The sequence below is a fragment of the Diadema setosum genome, chromosome 13 (genome assembly GCF_964275005.1).
Source record: "Diadema setosum chromosome 13, eeDiaSeto1, whole genome shotgun sequence".
NCBI classification, from domain to species: Eukaryota; Metazoa; Echinodermata; class Echinoidea; order Diadematoida; family Diadematidae; genus Diadema; species Diadema setosum.
Genome location: NC_092697.1, coordinates 20,881,297 through 20,901,374, shown reverse-complemented (window position 1 = coordinate 20,901,374; position 20,078 = coordinate 20,881,297). Strand labels below are relative to the sequence as shown.

Sequence of the window (20,078 nt, the reverse complement as noted above, 5' to 3'; positions counted from 1 at the left end):
TACAATGTGTGCATGCAAAAAGGAGGTGGGGGGTCTAGCACTTATAAATAAGATACTATTTACCCTGCAACTCCATCTTGATATCATTACCGCGGTGCACGCAAGAGAGAATAATAATGTCTCCCTGTAAATTTCGCTTTGCTCGTTCTCAACTGAATTATCCTAAAACCGAAATAAGCATATCCCACAGCTATCATATTTATGACACCTATTTCTTGTCATCTTCCATCATCTGTTAAAGCGCCCGAGGACCTATGTAGGCCGACACTTTATTACTGCTTTTCACTGAATCACATAGTAGCAATTACAAAGTGTCGTTGCAAGGAAAAGTTACTTGCGGATAGTAATTTTCGTAAGTGTAAAGGATAACGCACTGGATTTGGGAAGGTGCTACGGTTTTCGTGTGGACTCAATGTTGACGCCTGGTGCAATAAGTTATCAGCTGAAACGGCTGAGATGACTTTAATCTTCATAGGATATGGGGTGTCATCGCACTTATGCGCGCTGCACCGAACGACATAATAATGCAGGCCCGTAACTATGGCGGGGGGGGGGGGGGGGGGTTCGGTCTTTACCCCCTCCCCCGTTTGCCAGCGGCAAAAAAAAAGTTAAATCAATAAACAACAACAAAAAAAGCCCGCCCCCTTTCATTTTTGTTAAACCATCTTTGTGAGGCGAATATAGTATCAGATAAACGAAGCCTTTTTTCTTTTCTTTTTTTTTTTTTTTTTTTTTTTTTTTTTTTGCCTGTCAGCCGATGAAACCTGGAAGTGGCTGGAGAAATGGGGGAAAATTCCTTTGGGAAGTCTTTTTGTTTTCTTTTCTTTTTGTTATTTTTGTCAGCCAATGAAACCCGGAAATGGCACGAGTAACGAAAAAAATTGCACGGAAGCCCTTTTTTTTTCCTCTCGTTACTTGTCAGGTGATTAAACACGGAAGTGGCACCAGAAATATTTTTGCGCCCTCAATGTGGAACATAAACTTGAACTAAAAGGTCCATTTTTTTCTTATTCTGAACCCTCCCATAAAAATCCTAGTTAAAGGCCTGTAATGGTAGGCAACCCGAAACAGATATACGTCAGCTGTCAAAAATTGTAAAAATACTAGTTGGCAACTTGAATCAGCAGATGAAAAATGTCAGCTTGCCCCCTCCAGTTGCCTCATGGGATTGTAACAACACGATCACGCAACCAACTCTTCACAACCTTTATCATCGCAATGCTTAAGAGGATGCACTGGATGGCATCAGAATTGCGTTGGACGAATTGACTACAACAAAGTAGTAAAGTGAAAAGGTTGAGATGATTGAAACTTTTGAGGCTGATAATGATTCCCTGAAGACCCGGTATAGATACTTGACAGAAACGATTTCAGTCTATATGAATATACTTGGTGCAAATTTCATAATGTCATCAAATTAAGGAACTCCATGATAGGGCCAGCAGAGGTAAAAAATAGAACAAGTGAGAATGGTTCTTGTTAACGGCAAGGGAAATTCGATCGTGTGGCGGGTTGGCTACTTATGAATTGATTTGTTGTTGTTTTTACTCTCTCTCTATCTTTATTTTCTTGGGGGAGGATAAGTTGGAAAAAATAGGAGGTGAGGTTTGATATTCTAGTTTCTACATAATTGGCCCAGGTAATGACGGAATAAATCAGAAATTTTCAGTATGTTATTTTCAGAAAATAAAACATCTGTATGAGATCTCCAAGAAGTATGACAGAGTATTTGCAGAGCTTTTTTTTTTCCGAAGGAGAAGAATCCTATCAAAATATGTTGAATGAGTGTGACTCTGCCAAGACACCATAATTTAAGTACAAGGTTTTGAAAAAAAAAATCAACGTAGTGGGAGGATGAAAAAAAAAATAATTGAAATTAGTGTTTTAGGAACATGATACAAGAAACACCATCAGTATGAGTAAGTTTATTGTCTATGGCTATTCCTATGGCAACATGATTACTCAGGTGAAAGGCTAAACCATAATAACTCTTTATTGTAGTCTTTTTGAGTTGAACACGCAGGAAGGTGATGTTTCAAATTACAGTTTTGTCCAGAGAAACTTAGTACCATGTTTTGCTGTTTTGACTGTTGCGTTTGCTGCTACAGATAGATGAAATAGTTTGGTAGAATCATTGTTTCCTGATAGGAAGGTGGTAGGCTGTAATGTTAAGACTAATGAAAATGTGTCGTTGTTTCTGCGTACAGGTTTGCGGCAGAAACATCGACAGTGAGCACTACTCAGTGGCATTCATCGTAACGTCTCTGCACACTGAAGGCTACTCTTTGAACGTTTGCCAGTCGGTCTGACGTCTCCACAGTTTTAGTCAAATCGCTAATTCATCGCGTATTTCCTCTCAGCTGGTTAAGTTTCTAAAAATTCAGTCACTTAATTTGCTAGTTTTCGAGGCGATAAGTTGAATTGTAATTCCCTGCCCGGTGGTTTATTATTTATAGTTCATTATTGTGAATATTTCAGAGTCTTTAATTGCTTTATAAACTACTCAGTTTCCTGCAAGAATAAGAAAGTGGGAATATTCCTACTACAGTATTTCTATAATGGTATTCTTCCTCTATGCTATCATTTTAGATTTCGCTCATAAAACGAAACAATATTGTAATCCTCTCTCTACTCCCATTACACTGCAAATACACTGTTGGTCATAAAGGTGGAATACTTTTTTTCTCTCAAATTTTAACGGCATATCTATCACAATGTGATTGGAAAATAATATGTTTGATGTATATGACTATTGACAATCACTTATCTTTGCCATCATTCCGCTTAAATATTTTCACATTGATTTTTAAAAGTATATGTCTAAATCATTATAAACTATGGGCATGAAACAACTTTGATAACATTACAAATGAAACTTTATCAACAGAATATTTGTTTTAAACGTCATTCAATTTTCCAGATGACCTTTTTTGTGTGATTCCATTGACAAATTCACATCATATTTAAGTCATTGTTCTTAAGATTTCACTAATATCGGGTATGTCCACCCCGGGTATATATCCACCCCTAGCACGAATCAATGCAGCTGCCAACTCCTGCCTCAACGCAGCTGCCAACTCCTGCAGATTTTGAGGAATGACCTCTCTGCCGTTGATGCATATGGCTCGGCCTAGGGCATCCCATGCATGTTCTATGGGGTTCATATCTGGCGAACAATATTTGGCCAAAGCAACTGCTCAACCCCCTCTACCTCTAGGATTAACTACTACAGGTAACTAGGATCTAACTACAGCTGCCCTGTGCGGTCTAGCGTTATCATCCTGCAGTCGGAAATTGAACCCATACACATGTCTTGCATATGGAAGGCAGTGGAACTCCAACATCTCCAAGTAGACAGCGGCGTTCACTGGATAAGTAAACGCCACTAGTGGTGCCATCCGGCACCACAAGTGGCGTTTTTCCTCCGTAATGGATTCCGGCCCAGACCATCACTGGGCCTCCTCCACCTTGGGTTGTCTCGTGGACACAGTCATCCCGAAGGCTTTCCCCAGCTAACCGACGAACTCGCTGTCTCCCATCTCTACGGTCGAGGATGAACCGGCTCTCGTCAAAGGAGATAACGTGTTGCCAATGTCCCAATTGAAGCGTCCTGTGCTGCCTGGCCCAAAGGAGACGAGCTACCCTGTGGCGAACCGTCAGGCGTGGACATCTAACCAATCATCGTGCTCGGTAGCCATGTTGTATCAATCTGAGATTGACTGTTGATCTTGAGACGTTGATTCCATGGTGTCTCCTCCACAAGCGTTGAAGACGACTCGCGAGTAACTTCCGGTTTGTGCGGCTAAGATTCAGCAGTTGGCGATCATCTCTACTTGTTGTCAGTCTGGGACGTGATTTCCGTGGCCGCACATTTCCTCTCTCACGATCATGCTTAAGGATTTTAGAGACTGCATCCTGTGAAATCCCTAGGATTTCTACTATACGAGTCTGCTTGTAGCCCTCCTGCCTAAGCGCTTTCACTCTCTCGCGCATTGCCGTCAGCATTGGACCAGGCGTAGTCTAGGGGAACTCTGTACCGATTTTTAATGCAAACAGTACAGGGAACTTTAAAAAAAAAAAAAAAATCTTTACACGGTGCAAAATCAGCAAAAAGGGCAATATTTCAACTGCACAGGGCTTTATAGTCTGCACAAGGTATCTTTGTTACGTAATAACACATTCCTCATGTTCAAATATCACCTGAATAATGGGGTAACATCACGTAATCAATAGCAAACCAGCTTGTTTACAGACAGCCTATAAATGCAAACAAAACGGTCGACTTTTATTAAATACAAAATTATTCCACCTTTTTGACCAACAGTGTATATTTGTTTTTCTATTCAGTGCATCATACAGCTTCGGTAAAATGCTTTAACCTCTAATAATTTCTCTAGCGCATATGCTGCAATAGTCATTTAATGTCAAAATAATTACGTATAGATTCCTTAAGAAAATAAAACATTATATCTCACGGACATTTACTCCATGTTCACAAACATTTCATTCCAAAAATTTTGTTAATTGTAAACTAATTTGATTTTACCATGTATTGCGCATGCCGATATTAATGATCTTGACTCTACAGTAAACAACTTTTGACGCATATCGAAAATAAAAAATAAAAATCACCGTGATTATTAGAATTAGATAATACATCGCGTTGCTTGAATTATGATACTCTAGTATACACGTCAGTAAAGTGTGTCGTAGCTGGCCTTTCTTCCTCTGAGTATGCAGTGTGAAATAAAAACGCATAAATGATATCCTCAACAAAACTGCATGGTTTCACTTGCATTAACTTCTTTATGATACAGGAATCCTTAGTTGTGATATTCAAGAATTTCGGGTTTTCGTAAGATTTTCGTGGGGGGGGGTCTTTTTTTTTGGGGAGGTACTTTTCCAAATATGTATATTGTATATACAATGTAATGTATATGAAGGTGAATGAGTCAAAAGCAAAAATTAATGGAGAGGTGTGTGCTTAATACATGTATACGGTTTTGCGTGTCCTTGTTGTACCATGATCCGATGGTATCTGTAGTGTGAGTGGTGAGTGCGGAACTTGTAAAGGGGGATGTGTAGATGGGAGTTTAATACCAACTTTTGTACGGGGCATTGGTGAAGATCCACTTCACATATACCTGATGAAGCGACATGACTGTAACGCGATAGGACGATATTCCATCTCCAAGATTGACTTCCCAAGACCCCACTGGTCTTAAAATAGAAACTGCAAGCGTTCACACAACGTTCCATCTCCGTGAATGAATACCGTAAACCCCACCGATTGTTTGATTTAGTGATTCACACAATGTATGTCCCCACTGCTGAAATACAAAGCTCTCATTCACACTTAAGAGGATGGAAAAGAGCAATGTATAAGCTATATGAGACGCGTTGGTACAGATATGCGTAGTTTTGTTTTATATCTGGAAGCCGTATCAGAATTATCCGGAGCATACACAATCATATTTGCGTTAAAAATGCCGACTTTCCACCTATCATCTGCATTCTGTGCCATTATTGTGCTGTCCATCAAAGCATGAAGCCGATTGATACAACACAAATGTGTTGCAGCTCCATATCAAAGCAGCAAGAGTCAACTTAAAATTCAAATCAAAGTTTATTTTCCATTTGACATAAATACAATAATTATACAAAGCAAACAAATAGAATTAGGATAAAATGAATATATCAATATATACTGATTTGATTGAGATTTCGTTACGAAATCAGTCATTTCGTCGTCGACGAAATGCTGTCATTTCGTTACGAGATGACCGATTTCGTAACGAAATAGGCCATGCGACACTTGGTGCTCCATATACAAATTGTCCATGGTTTAAACCATGATTTCAATTGTAACACCTTTTTAAATTCGGGCCATAAAGTTCAAGTCCCGTCTGATTGTCTTGCACTACGCTAAACATACAGGTCGTCATGACGCGCTCGCAAAATGCTCAAATCAACTCTCTCTACAAGACTCGACAACACTCGCTCAGAAATACGGACATTCAACATACATCCGAACCCCTCCCATACAAAAAAAGAAGCATTTCAACCTCCCAAAACACAACCTAAACTGCTTTCATATCACTGCTATCGAATCGATTAAAAAGAAAACCCGCCCCGTAATTCCAACCCGCGAATCTTACTGGATAGCCACATTAAAACTTTACAACTGAATGGCATTAATGTTGACCCCTAACCACCATACTCTGATAATTTAAACCACTAGACCATAATAGTGCACATGCGCAACAATATGATACGCACCTACACGCAAACAGACATACACAAACAGACCCGTTCAGCACAGACAGACACCGCTGCAAGCTTTTATCCGCCACCCACAAGGTAAATTCTTATTTTGTCATAGGAATAAATCACATGTAATCACTGGAAAACAAGGTGAAAGAATGGGAACAAAATTCGAGAAGAAGCTGCTTGAGGGTATTCGGAATCCCGGAAAGCATGATAGCAGTGAGAATACCAACAATATTATTCTCAGGCTCGCCAAAGAAAAGCTCGGTATCGAAATCGACATCAATGTCATTAACAGAAGTCATAGAACAGGACCCCATCGAACCTCAGAGCGATCGCATGCCCACAAACAAGCAGAGCGTCAACGACTGCACTCGTAAGATCCAACAACATCGACGTCGTCATCGTCATCGCGCGTGAGTGAAGCCTCGTCTTCTTCCAAGGCGGACAGCAAGCTGTACCATCGGCCTATCATTGTCAAATTTGCCACGTACCGTGCACGACAAGTCGTCATGAAAGCTAGGCGTAAACTCAAATAGTCAGGAATCTCTCTTGCAGAGGATCTTACAGCATCAAACTACAAAATCCTCAAAACGCGCAACATTCCAAAAACGTCTCTGTTGCGTGGTCTCAAGACGGCAGAGTCTATGCAACCATTGTTTGGAAAAGTGAAAGGAAGCACCTGACCTTTCTCCAGGACGCGCAAATATGTTACAAAAATTATGTCACAACTGAAGATAAATGAGGGTGCATGATGTCATAATTACAATTGGCGGCACTTTCTGTTATTTTAACTTATAAACTGATTGATTATTTTTTCTAACTCTCAATCTAGGTGTGTTGTAATTTGTTTGAATTGATGGGTGAAGATTCTTTTATGTGGTTTATTTAATAGGTATGTAAAGGCAAATAAAAAAAGTTTGAAATGTACTCATTGTAAGAAATGGGTTCATATTTCATGTAATGGTATCGCAGAGAAGCTGCTACAACGATGTTACAGTATTACAGAGCAGTTTGTAGCCTGGGAATGTCGCAAATGTATCATGAGGCGTATGTCGTTTTATGGTGAACAATATCATGAATATGAAAGTAAAACTCCAAGTGTATGTAATATGAAATAACTATTGCGCACATTCAAATGTCATGGATTTAATCAAGAATTCTGATTAGATGAAAGCTATACTTTGTGATAATAGTATTCATATAATAAATTTTGCTATAAATTAAAATAAGCTTGATGAGAGTATTCATCCTTCGGAGATTTAAGTTGACCATTGCAAATTGATTTTTAAGAAATATCTTATTTCAAAATACCATGCATATTAGAAGAGATGAAACAGGGTTTTTCTTTTAAGTCTTGGTTTATTAAGTTGATTTCCCCTTTAAATTATTCATTTATTCATTCCTGTATTTTCTTTTCTTCCTCTTTACCAGGAAACAAGTGTATCCATCGTCGATTCATGTGATCTCATTGTCGTATGTTTACACTTTAAAGATTGTGATTATCATACTACGAATGAAGTATTTTTTTCTACTCTGTTGTCAGACACACGTTTTGTCATTTTCACATTTTCCTTGAAAATATACAGAAATAAAATCGAACTGAACTGAATTGAACTGGTACAGACGTAATTCAAGCTGCAACGTTCTTTCTGTGTACGAATGAACGCGTGTATCTCCTGATTCACGATCTCTCATAGATCATATGTATGTTGGGTATTCAACCCGAGAGGGTGATCTCTTGAGGTATACATGACGTGGGGTAAGACAGTGATCATTCGCTGAGCTGTCTTTCATGGAAAGTAAAGCAGATGAACAATACAAACAGTTATGCAAATGTGATCACGTTTAGAAAAACTACTGGTATAATAGATGCATTTAGATAATAATAGTGATAATAAGAATAATAATGATAATAATAATAATAATAATAATAATAATGATAATAATAATAATTAGACAAATCTGTTTAGCGCAGCTACTATATAAATATACTCTACTGCGCTGTGATGTATACAGGGTTACAGCTCGTTATTCCGAAGGTTCGTTATTCCGAAGGCTAGTTAATCCGAAGGTTCGTTATTCCGAAGGTTCGTTAATCCGAAAATGAAATAAGATTCGTTATTTCGAAGGTTCGTTAATCCGAAAATGAAATAAGGTTTGTTATTCCAAGGTTCGTTAATCCGAAAACGAAATAAGGTTCGTTAATCCGAAAATTTAATACGGTTCGTAATTCCGAACGTTCGATAATCCGAAAATGAAATAAGGGTCGTTATTCCGAAGGTTCGTTGATCCGAAAATAAAGTAATGTTCGTTATTCCTAAGGTTCGTTAATCCGAAAATGAAATAAGGCTTGTTATTCCGAAGATTCGCTGATCCGAAAATAAGATAAGGTTCATTATTCCAAAGGTTCGTTAATCCGAAAATGAAATAAGGTTCGTTAATCTGAAAATGAAGGTTCGTTAATCCGAATATAAAATAAGGCTCTGATATTCCGAAAATAGAGTAAAATTCTTGTAGTGACAAAATATGGTGTTGTAATTAATATGCTGTCGTATGCGTTCGTTGATACGTGTGCGCATATGTTTGAGTGTGTGTATTGAGGTCAAGAACATAGAACCTTTGAAATTACTGTTTAAATGCCCATCTTATCCGCTCTCACCCACATTATCTTCTCCTTAGGCTTAGGTGATATAGCCTGACGTTTATCGGTATTCTAAAATGTATCATCATCATCATAGTACAATTCAGGAGGGGCGTGCTCACATCGGAAAGGGGATGCCAGCATACTCATACTCTCTTTGGATACACACATACGCACACACACACACACACACGCACACACACAGCTATACGCAAACGCATACACAAGTCACTTACTGTACGCACCTACAAATCATACACAGCACATACCATGCAGCCCCCAACACACACACACACACACACACGCACACACACACACACACACACACGCACACACACACACACACACACACACATACACACAAAGTGTCGGATAACTTCGCTATTGTGGCCACCTGTCTTTATTGGCTACTCTTAAACCCACTTTTCGTCTCCCTTGGGTGACCGCTATAGACAGGTTTTTACTGTACAGTTTGTCAAAAAAATAAATAAATAAATAAACCGGATTGCCGCATTGATAACTTTCAATATGATAAAACTGTCTGAATGCTATTTCAGGGTCTAAAAATATAACATCTTACCTATATTTTGCAGAAAACCCCATTCCATTCAGGTTAAGTGGTCACAGAGTAATGTGGATCGTTGTAAAGCATGTCATGGGTCTGTTTCTTCCATGTTAAGAACTTGGATGCTCTTGGAACTGCATATTAATGTTTGAACACAATGGACAGAACTTGAAGGGAAGGGATTCCTGACATGCTCTACAAAGATATTGCTCATTTCTCGATCTTTGACCACTGAAAAAAAAAAAAAATCGGGTAGGGTTTTCTGTATTAGAATGTGGGTGACAAATTATAGTTTCACACCTTGAAATTGTGTTTGAAAAGCAATTGTGACATCACAAAGCATTTCTTACATCGCAAAGCAATTCTGGCATCGCGCGCTGCTTCGTATTGTCACTTTGTCTTCTTCTTTCGCATGAGATCTGCTGCTACTTCTTTAGACCAGTATACGGCTGCTACCCCGCGTCTCGAAGTTGCCCTAGCCAATCCACGGTTGTCACTGCCAGGTTTTGTGAAGTCGATGGGATGGTCCCCAGGAGGTCCAAGCCTGGTGCACTCTGACAGAATGTAGGGTCACTTTTTCAAATGTAACGTCTCAAAGCAATTCTGACATCACGAGCTGCTTCGTATGGTCAATCTGTCATTGTCTATGAAATGGCAAAAAGCAGTCGAGACATTACCCCCTGCTTCGTACGGTTATTATAGGATTCCACCACAACATCGCGTCCACCACACGTCTTGTTGCTTCATTTTTCCCCATGCTTTGCTTAAATTGTTTGACCCCAAATACAGAACAGATACACTCTGCCTAGTTTCGAGTTACTGAATAAAATTATGGGCCGTGGTGCCTCCAAAAGTAAAATCTACTTCGGGGCTGCGCTGCATGCGCCCCTCAGTGAGTGATTTTATCTTGAAATTCTCAAGTCAAAGTATCTCATTACTCATCAGACTCTACATGTTTAATATTGCACATAATTACGTTTTTGCTTCTAATAAACTGCTGAAATCCAACAAATTGTTTTTAATCAATTTGAGACAATAACTTATGTATAAGTAAACTATCTGACTTTCGTCGATATTTATTCTATCTCTGAAAAAAAGAACATCAGTATTTTCAAAAATATCCCACATGACGTTTCAGTTAGTTCCTCTTCTCCCCTACGAACTCTTAGAGTACATCTAATTATACTTAAATGCTTCACATAAACACGTATGTATTTGGAACTACCTGAACGAAGATCAAAATTCCTCCTTCCATTATTCTATCCATGAAGATCGTAATTGCTCCTTCCATCATTATATCCTTGTAAAAAGAGATTTAGATTTGTTGATTTTTGCAATCTTATGATTTCAGATAATTTAGTCAGTGTGTGTATATTCCTATTTTGTTATTTGCTTGCCAAAACCTCCCGACTACTCATTAACTTTTATTAATTTCTACTATCGCCCGAGTACTATCATAAACGTTTTTGTATGGTTTTGTTTTTATTCAATTAAATTCCACAATTCCTCTATTTTCCTTCCCCTCAAATGCTATACATTTTTCAATATACTTCTACAGGTTGATGTCTCCATTGTTTCTTCTGTCTATTGTCGTGTCCCGCCAGTCTTTTCCCATATTGTTTTTCTTCTTCCTGTCCGTGTTGTCATACTCCATTACTTTGTTTTCAGAGGACTTAGGAACTTTCCATATTTCACATTTCTGTACCGATTTTCCCGGGGGGGGGGGGGACCTATTACAAACATTGTCTTTTTAGTAGGTGTAGGTCCCTCCATTTTTTCGTACATTACACGTTCGCTGTAATGATTTATTACAATGTGCATTGCATACTCTTCTTATCGCACAACGTACATTACTTGCTTTAAACAACTACAGCATTTCTTGTATACAGAAAGACCGAGGTGTACGCCATTATTCCTTGTGGAAAAATAAATGCAAAATTTTAATCTAATAGATTGGATTGAATCAAGTGTTTCCCAGCTATGCGCTCTTCCCTTGAAACTATTTCGTAAACTTCCAACTCTTCCACCGTGAGCTTGATCTCGTATATCAATTCTAATAATTTTCTCATTATAGAGAGTATTTGCATCTATATACCAAGAGTATTTGCTTCTACCAAGTTTTTCCCCCTTAATTTCCATTTTGACCATCAGCCTTTCACCTTTCAATGTTCGAATAACCAGGCACACAAAACGGCAATGCCTGAAAGGAATACCTTATGTAATTCTTTGCTTGTGTTCACTTATTCCCATGTGTAGAAAATGTTGGTGTAAATTCTTCAGCAAGGGTGGCTCATAGCCGTGAGAGCTCGGCCGCCTACCTTATTATGAAGCAACTATTGCCTCGAAACTAGCGATCTCTGTCAGGGGATTATATAGGGAAATCCATTGATGAATCTGTTTCGCTGTAACACGTGAAAAGATGCTTGCCATGACATCATATCCAGCAGTGATTTAAACAATTGTCAAGATATCATACATTTGATGTATATGTGTAGGTCTGTTGTATCACAAAGCATCCTACCATATAAAATTTTCGCAATAAAGCCTAAAATACAAGGAGATATCAGTATTTTCTTAATAAATAGTAACTGTAGGCGGTTTAGTCTGGAAACAGTATTCTATCTATTGTTCACAATTTGGGTATTTAACAATACTTAACATCGATGATATGGATTCAAATTTTTACAGTGGTTGTTTCTATCCCTAACTCACATTTTAGAACTATTTTAAAGCACTATTGCTATGTTTTTGTTTTATCTGCCGGCGCGTAAATTATGCCTTTAACCTCCTTTGGGTAACAGTGCAAAGTGTCGATAGTTTCTTTATAATTCCATGATCGAAAAGAAGATCAAGTTCGATATAATTATGATAATGGTCAGATCAATATGAGTCGTCCATTGCCGAACTAACATACGTAGCCATGGCATGATAATTAATAGGTATATGTATACTCTAGTACCTTAAGGATTCTTGCTGATTTTAGATGCACACATTTCAAACAAACTTTTTATAGGCCTATGAGATGAATCTAATGATTTTTCTTGGCCTTGTGCTCCCACGTAACAAAATGATACGCATGTATCTCAAGGGAATGGAGTAAGATACAAAATTCTTCAAATTTGCTCTTTACAGCTATAACAATATTGTACGAACTTTTTTATTTCATTATTGTATTATTGTACAAATTTACAAATGAACAGATTTTGTAATTGAGGAATTTATAGGAATAGCGGTAACTCAAATTCAGTATACCGGTTGAAACCGTAACTTCGGCATTTTGTGAAAAGCTCCTGTGTATTGTAAAAATCGTCTGATTTTTGCAACCAAAAGCTGGTAGCAAAATTCGGTACATGCCATACAAAGTGAAGGCACGTTATCATGTTTTTTATAGTTGTCACAAATGTACACACAAGTAGTTATGTACATGTATCAAGGCTGTATGCACGGTTGTTTTAATGTGTATGTACACAGGGTGACCAGATTAATGGAGAACATTCTATATGATATGTATAGATATAGTACATACAGGCTGACCAGATCAGTGGAGAATTTTTCACGTGGTATACAAGGTACCTACAGTACATGTATGCATGTGACAGGAAATACATTACAGCTCACTCAATCTAGAATGATTTAACCCATTCCAGAAAATTCTAGGAAGTGCTTACATACTTGGCTGAGTGAGGCACTGTCCTTGTAGCCCAATGTGATTGGTAGTTAATTTTGGCAATGATGTTATGCACATACTTAGGCAGTAAGTCATCCAGGATTCCTGGAACTTGGACTTGCTAGAATATTCACGTGTGTAGCCCCAGGTTGGAGAAAATTACAGAATGTACTAGAAAGGGGTGAATGGATAGTATATAAGCTGGAGAAATTCTGAGGTAGGCAGAGTACCTAACACCTCTGCTCTGAGAGTTACGTCACTTCTGGCTCTGAAGCGACTTGGTATAGTCAGTCCTGTGTTACCTGCTGACCTGCTATACAAACTGTGTTTGTGGAGATAAGGCCTGGGAGACATTTTGCCTGCAGAGAATTAATTTGCCTACATTGGAGATAGACTCCATATTTTAGTGTCAACCGACATTATTACGGCAAAGCTGTGACGGGCTGGATTCCTTGCTGGACATTATAAAGTGAATCATCATTCAACGCATCAACTGGACGTGGTCGTCATAACGTTTGGATTTTGCACGTTTCGCCGTGGACATATATCGTGGACCTTACCCCGGATTTAAAACGTGGATTATTGCAACCAGCGCCTCTGGATTTACGTCGGAGGAATCATTCATCGGTGCGTCGCGGATCATTCATCTGTGCATCGAACATCGTATCTGGACACTACCAGGGAACTGTAGGGACTTTGTTCTTTAAGATTTGGATGTATGTAAGTGATTCCATGACCGATTTGTGATTGTTTCTATTGATCATTCTTGTACTGAAGTGAAAACCGATTACGAGTCTGTACCCACAATATCACTGTTAATAAACCGCCTGAACATTAGTTGATTATTTCTTTTGTGCGATCATTCTCAGAGTGATTGTGGTCGTAACATAGTTGAAATGGAAACATTCCATGTAATGACTGTAGGATTGATGTTTCTATTTTGAACATGTCGGTAAAGCACGGACTCTTAAGCTTTCCGCGTAATTGCCATATCCATATAGTCTTAATACTTCATATATGGCTGTTATCATTCACACAGTTTATTCATGCAATCAGACTATCTTTGTTACTTATATAACTTATCACTACCGATGGCCATTGGTTCCAAACAACTCATTACATTCACATGGCTCAATGCAACCACAAAGATTTCCTTCATCTCACAAATTGCTTATTTTGGACTTTGTTACAGACATCATTCATTTCAATAACCAACTAGGCTAGCCCTAACCATCACAAACCAACCAGCAAACAACTATTCAACCAACCAGGCAAATCAAATACTATTGTAGAGGCCGCGAAACCGGAAGCTCGGGGACTGGGGACTGGGGGAGGGGTGCAGGAGCATTGCCGTTTAAATAGACTTGTTCACCACGAACACTTAGCCGGACGGGGAAGTGGGAGGGGGTCAATGGGGTCCCATCACAATCAAAACAAGTCCAGGGTTCTGCCAAGAAATAATCAAAGAAACTATAGTACGTTGTTAAGTGACGTTATCGTTTACATCCCCTCTCTATAGTGAGGAGCAAAACGATTATCTTTAGCATTTTATACCAATAGATTGACGCTCGTGTACAAACACTACACTAGTGTTTATGCTGCATTAGATCAGCTCATGTTATTGCTTAATATCTATCTCTGTGATTCATAAAATATCATACATGACATGTTTTCAAACGATTCCCCCTTTGTTAATCGCTGTCATCCCATAATAGATTCACTGGCTTGATAATCACCTTTAAACATCGTCAAGTCATTTCCTACTCTACATGAAGGCAGATTAGATTAAACATTTTTACAGGTAAATATTCTTTATTTTTATGGATACTACATTTTACATTGTTTATAGTATACTTCAAACAATCAACAAAAACAAAGAGGCTATTCATTTTTCTGCACCAACTATAAAAGCAGAACAAAAAAATCAATCACAAGACATATCAGATGAATTACAGTTAATAACAGTGATAACAGTTTTGAACCTGTACCGAAATGCGAGTGATTAGTGCCACATAGAAAATCAACGCATACTTAAAGCCCCGGTCACACAGCGCTTTACGGCTTAATCACGGCCAAAACACGTCAAAAAGTGGTCTCCCGTGAAGCAGACGATGTTGTTCGCGTTGATGTCGAGTTCAAGACGAGCTACGGTCAATCTATAGACGTGGCAGGACGCGGGGAAAAATCGGAACGGCGTCGGACGCGGTAAAAGGTTTTGAACTGCTCAAAATTTTTTTTTCCGCGGACAACCACGGGCGGCACACGTGGTAAAGACGTGCAACACACGTGAAACACACGTGATAATCCGTGTTCCGGCAGTGATTAAAACTTGGGGAGACGCGGTAAGACGCGAAAGTTTAGCGGTCTGTCACGGGCAGAGCACGGTCATCTTACCCGTGTTACGCGTTGCACGGGAAATAGCGTGATTTTGGCTTATTACTGACAAATGGATTTTTCCGCGTACATACACGTGGCTGGACGTGGTTAGCCATGCTTAGGCAGTGCTTCAGCAGTGGAACATACCCCTTTCAAAAGCACGGCCAAACCAAAATTGACCAAAAATTACCACTGACGACCACGTCCACCAGATTTTCATACCTTTTTGTACGTGGTTTAGACGTGGAGTCCTGTGTGACCGGGGTATTAGCTTTACAGGGGGGACCCTATATAGTACGGGACTTGCGTAGAGTTACTGACCACGCCAAGCTTACGCTAGTCTACCCTGCACCTACGCCGCCATCGTACGTAACAATACGCCGAGCGACACAAATGGGTACGCGGGATGCGTGTATTTTTTTTTTCTCGTACTTTCGGCGTAGAGCACCGGACGCAAAAATACGTAGTAATATGCAGGTCTACGCAACGCTACGCTACTGTACGCCATGACTACGCAATAGTACGCAACACTGCGCTAGTATATGTAAATGCCTACGTGATTTGTAGGTTCTCCAGGTCAATTTCATACTTTTGTCATTCCAATTCATGAATGTGCATTCAAATTCAGAATCCGAGCTATCAATTTCATTTATGAGAGCTTATTTTCGTTTCCTTCAAATCACATTCACGCATGTGCGTTCAATTTCTTGTTCGTGTATTCAAATTAACGCGATGCTTGTTTGAGGCGTTCAATTTCATTTTCAGATGATCATTTCCTACTTCGTTCATTCAATTTAATGAAGGAAATAGAATAGATTTTTTGAATAATGGGGTAAAGGGTGAGGATGGGGGCAGAAAGAGGCGATACTTTCTTATAACACAAACAAACAGGTATACACAACCCAGGCTTATATGCATTTGATTATGTTAAATGCTTCTGCATTTTTCTGTGTTCATGTATTCTTGGTTTTTCATTTCAAGACAGTTTAGATCAAATCAGCATTGTATCTAAATAGCAGAACGACAATCAAAACATACTCCTTGTTAGCACCGCATGCACTATAAGAGGACAAAACCCCAACACCAACCACACAAAGCATCAGTCAAAGACAAACTGGCACACAATGATCTCACCGAGTCCCGAAAAAGTAAACCAATACGATATCACTAAATAACAAACAAGACGAATACACTGTTCATGTCATCAGTTTCAATATAGTCGAAATTGTTTTTCTCGGAGGTGTCAATCAACCTCCCTTATCATGCTCTCTTGTATACAGTGCCTGTGTTCGACTGCAGTGCCATTTTACCTTCGTCATGCTCGAGAAGTTCAAATTTAAGAACTATCAGTCAAAATGAATAATCTTTATTATGGAGCCCAATTTATTCAAAGCTAAGTGAAAAAGATACACATACACGGCCCCGAGGTAACTTTAATGTAAGATTTTTTTTTTTTAATTGAATTTGATAGATTAAATTCATGCTCTCTTTTTTTTTTTTATTCAATGGCGCACACGAACATTTGATTGCTACAATAGTGAATTAGAATGACCGGATTTTTGAATTGCTGGTTCAGTGCTGAGAGCGTGGAATGCGTGAAATTGAATGACAAAATTACGAAATTAACGGAGTTTATTATGCTACCTTATACCAGTTCGACGAAAAATCCGTGGAGACAGGGTCCAAGGATTTACCATAACGCTTCTTTTCCTTATTCTTGTAATCGCTCGCTCCGTCAAAATTTTGTTCATGAGTATTGCTGTCTGTTTAGGCGTAGTGGGTCCGTAACACTGTGCAAGTCTACTCAGGTCCGATGTGATAGTTCTCATCAATGAAGGGCTTTCACACAGGGCTCGCGTAGAGTTGCGTATTGGTGCGTAGCGACTACGCGGAGCTCACGCGCTACCCTCACCGGGCCGCGCCTACGTAACAATACGCCGATCGACGCGAAGGAGTATGCGTTGTACGCGAAAAAAAAAAAATGCACACTTTTAATATTTCGTGTACTTTTGGCAAATAGGACACAAATATATGCAGCTATACACAAGTCCAGCAACACTACGCTACTTAACGCCGTGCCTTCGCAATAATACGTTTGTCTTCCAGATGATAAGCAGTGTTTTTCTATGTTTTCAAGAGAAAACATGAAGAATGTATGTGCAATAGTGTCTTCCTGCAATAGACCCCTTACGCTAATATATATTAATATACAGTATATCCATATATAGTTTTTGTTTTGTCAAGTTTTGTTTTGTTTTATCTTGGTGTTAATTATTATTGCTACCTTTAATGGGAGAAGCCTTGACAAGTCAATGGCATTTGCTCCTTCTTCCACATTCTGTATGAATATGTTTGACATGTTGTCCTGTTGTCCTGTTTTCTTCATTCTTTTCTTACTAGTTGTACAAGTTGCGGAAATAAAATGAAATTAAATTAAATTAATTACGGTACTGTTCACCTGTGCCTACGCAATTGTCCTCCGAAATGTCCTTTTATGTCATTTTCTCATTCTTGCTATCGCTTGCTCTCGTCATTTTTTTTTTTTTCAAGAGTGCGTGACCTATTTCGGCGTAGTCGGCACGTAACACTACGTAACTTACTCAGTTCCGGCGTGAAAGCCCTGTTCGGTGGTTCATGGATCTAGGACCAAAGTTGGAACCAGTTTTCACATTTTAACCTTCTTTGTCAAAAAGCATGCTAAAATTTTCTACAAACTCTGCAGGCTATTATACCTAGTGTGTTAGAAAACATAGATGGACACCTCAGGTTCGTAACAACAAATTTCATCTGGGGTTATACTTTACCTTTCTGAGGGAGTGAGGCGACCGAGCGGTGTCGGGTCTATGAGAGGTATATTTTTACAACAAAAATTAATTAATAATTCGAAAATTTTAAATAGAAATAGTAAGACAATACGTTTGCCATCTATCTAAATTGCATAAAAAAGACAAACTAATTCTTTTGTTTAGAGATTTTTTTTTTCATTTACTGGTCACATTGTTTAAAAGAATTAATATCTAAGCTCAGCGACCTGGCGGGGGGAGGGGGTGGTATGGGAATGGAATACAGTACGTCACTAGGGCAGTTTCGGATTTTTCAACAGAATTAAACGATGTCGTGCACACTTTTGGTGAAAGGTGGAAACATTTTCACAAATAACAAAGACGACCCTTTCGCTACAAATTCAACGTGAAAAACAAAAACAAAATAAATTATGTAATTGTTGAGTGGTTTTGTCATTGATTAGATGGTACGAATATCTAATATTATGGTCTAACAAAAATAGGGGGATGAACATCACGCTCAGCCATTCACTCGGAGTCTCCGAATATCAACTATAAACGACGATCTGAGGGGGGGGGAAGAAATTACTCTTCTGTTGCAATTGGAGCTTTTGAAAGAAGTTTTTACTTATCTCCCCCCGTCCCCAGCTGACCCTACTGGCCAGCGCGGGTTCCCCTCTAACCCATCTCCCCCTCCCCCCCCCCCCCCCCATGTTACGGGCTTGCACTGTGCCCCCCCCCCCCCCCCCCACCCTCTAAGCTCCAAAAAGTTTACATTTACTTTTCCATGGAGCTCTAACTATAGTAGCTCCATATAGTTTTTCTTAGCAATAGAGTGCAAGGATGTGTTGAAGGGGCATAATTATGCGATACTCGGGTGAGCGCTTATAGTTCCACTGGGTTTTGTTTCCCAGGAGTGCGAATAACAGCTGAAATCTTCTAAGAGGATTCAGTAGCCCACTGGAATTCTGGTTAGTGATTTATTTGCTTAAAAAGAATAACATGAGACAAACTCGTAACGAGAGGTTCTGTTCTTTTTCGCTTAAATATTTTGATGGCCTATGGCTACAGAACAAACTGTTTCTGTCGAATCTTTAACCAAGATTTGAACTGAAATAGTGACCGTATTCGGCACTAATGAAAAACAGTACAAATATCAAGTACTTTGTCACCCTGTCATATCAATAAGGCATTCTATACATCGTAGATACAGTCAAGGTGCAGGTTACGACAAAAAAAAAATCTACACAGCAGAACGTTCAGTTGTTTTTTACCCTCACGATCTTGGATAACGAACGTCGCAGACAGCGAACCTCTACAATAAAATTCCAACGTAGCATAATGATAGAGTGTGAAAATATTGGTGACGTCAGACAACTGTTTTATCAAACTTGAAAGTTTCTATGCACATCTAGACGATACGTTCGTAGTAAAGAATATAAAGTTTCCAAGTCGCATCCCAATGTACGACTCATACGAGTCCTGTCTCTTAAATCGACTGTTAATTCTGTTTTCCAGATTCAGACTCGTAATTTTCCATCATGTTTCTGTGACAAATTGCGCAGAAAGTAAGTGCACGATATTCCCACAAGATCCCTCACCACCCACCCTCCCTCCCCTTCCTCCTTCCCATAGTTAGTGCCGATGTATTACAGTCCTATTTACAGACTGCTGTGATGCCGTCTTCCACGCAAAACCGCCACCTTCATCCATAAAATCCCATGGTCAAACGAAACGAGATCCGCAAGAGCAAAAAAAAAAAAAAAAAAAAAAAAA

The 20,078-nt window shown here is 39.1% G+C and overlaps 1 protein-coding gene across 1 annotated transcript in view; it reads left to right on the top strand.

The window, feature by feature from the left end:
* Positions 1–2,422, top strand: part of LOC140236756 (lactoperoxidase-like) — a 67,039-nt gene extending 64,617 nt beyond the window's left edge. Inside the window, exon 15 of the mRNA XM_072316684.1 lies at positions 2,208–2,422. The gene's annotated coding sequence lies outside the window, so the exon portion shown is untranslated. The remainder of the gene's footprint in view (positions 1–2,207) is intronic.
* The last annotated feature ends 17,656 nt before the right edge of the window (positions 2,423–20,078 follow it).